The sequence below is a fragment of the Kogia breviceps genome, chromosome X (genome assembly GCF_026419965.1).
Source record: "Kogia breviceps isolate mKogBre1 chromosome X, mKogBre1 haplotype 1, whole genome shotgun sequence".
In the NCBI taxonomy this organism is placed as follows: domain Eukaryota; kingdom Metazoa; phylum Chordata; class Mammalia; order Artiodactyla; family Physeteridae; genus Kogia; species Kogia breviceps.
The window spans coordinates 73,756,262-73,757,864 of NC_081330.1; the positions used below are offsets into that span (position 1 = coordinate 73,756,262).

Genomic DNA, 1,603 nt, shown 5'->3' on the forward strand with positions numbered 1-1,603 from the left:
ACTGAATCAGAAAGGTAGGGTATGGGATTCAGGCAGGGGAAGGAAGCTCCAGGCTAGCAATTATCCAATCTCTCCAGAGGAACAAAATATTAAGCCCCTTTAGGGCCTGCTCCAGCGAGGCCCAGATCCATACAGCCAAAGGAAGGGAATCTCTCATAAGAATACTAAAATTCCCATGCCACTAGGTGCTCAGGCTCCTGCAATCGCCATTCAAATGAATAACAGACAGCAAGCAGACCATAAACACACACAGAAAAGACACAAACAAAATCCGTGAAGCTTGAATGGCTTCGTTTCTCAGGCAGGAGGGAACCAGGCAGAGGGCTTGAGGGGAATTAAAGGAGAAAACACGTTGGAGTGTGTGGTAGGCTGAAAATGACCTCCCAAACGTTATCCACGTTGGAATCCCCTGAACCTGTGAATGCTAGCTTATATGGCAGAAAAGGATATTGCAGATGTGGTTAATATAAGGATCTTGAGGTGGGGAGCTTATTCTGGATTGTCTGAGTGGGCCCTAAACACAATCACATGTGTCCTTATAAGAGGGAGTCAGAGAGAACATTGACAAGGCAATATGACCAAGGAAGCAGAGATTGGAGTGATGTGGCTACAATCCAAGGAATGCTGGCAGCCACCAGAAGCTGGAAGAGGAAAGGACTGGATTCTCCCACTAGAGCCTCCAGAGGGAGCGTGGTCCTACTGATACCTTGAGTTTAGCCCAGGGAGACTGATTTTGGACTTCTGACCTACAGAACTGTAAAAAGTGTGTTTTTTAAAAAAATATTTATTTATTTGGCTGTGCTGGGTGTTAGTTGCAGCATGCGGGATCTAGATCCCTGACCAGGGATTGAACCTGGGTCCCCTGCATTGGGAGCATGGAGTCTTAACCACTGGACTACCAGGGAAGTCCCCCAAATGTGTGTTGTTGTAAGCCACCAAGTGTGTGGTAATTTGTTACGGCAGCCATAGGAAATTTATACAGAGTACAAAAAATATTCAGGCAGTTTTAGTTATTACAGATGCCTGTCACCATTGTAGATTGTACACACTCAAGAGAAATGCCCAGCCTCTTTCTACTACCTTCTCACCTGCCCATTAGGTAAGAAATCTGGGGTGACTATGCCTGTCCTTTGTTCCAGAAAGACAAAGAGTATACAAATCTGGTGAGTTTTCTTTTCAGAAATGCTTCGGAAGCAAGATTTGGGTTGGGTGGGACCCGACTGGGCAAGGCTTAGGTGAAAGTGCACAGGTGGTATCTGGACTAATTGACAGGCTTATTATTTAAGCAACAACCAAGACTAGTCCACAGCACATGGTAGGCCTGGAGGTTGAAGAGAGAAATGGGCATTTGAGATCTCCACGGGAAGCCAATTTTCATTAAAGAGGGCCAGCTGTAAAAGTCGTGTGTCAGGGATTCAAGCTCAAGGTATTAGAACATCTGAGCAAAGAGACCAGCCACTGGGGGCTTGGAGTTAGAAAGTCAGAGCAAAACTGGTGATAAAGCAGACTCCATGCTGTACCTTCTCTTCCCTCTGCTAAGGTCAAGACAGGTCCCTCAGGATGAGGTTGGAGCAGAGCCTACAAATAACAACAAAACTAGTGA

At 46.0% G+C, this 1,603-nt stretch overlaps 1 non-coding gene across 1 annotated transcript; it reads right to left on the reverse strand.

Annotated features, from left to right (window-relative positions):
* Window positions 1–832: 832 nt before the first annotated feature.
* TRNAW-CCA (transfer RNA tryptophan (anticodon CCA)) lies at window positions 833–905 on the reverse strand. The gene has a single exon. It is a non-coding gene; the product is annotated as a tRNA-Trp (tRNA).
* Window positions 906–1,603: the final 698 nt, after the last annotated feature.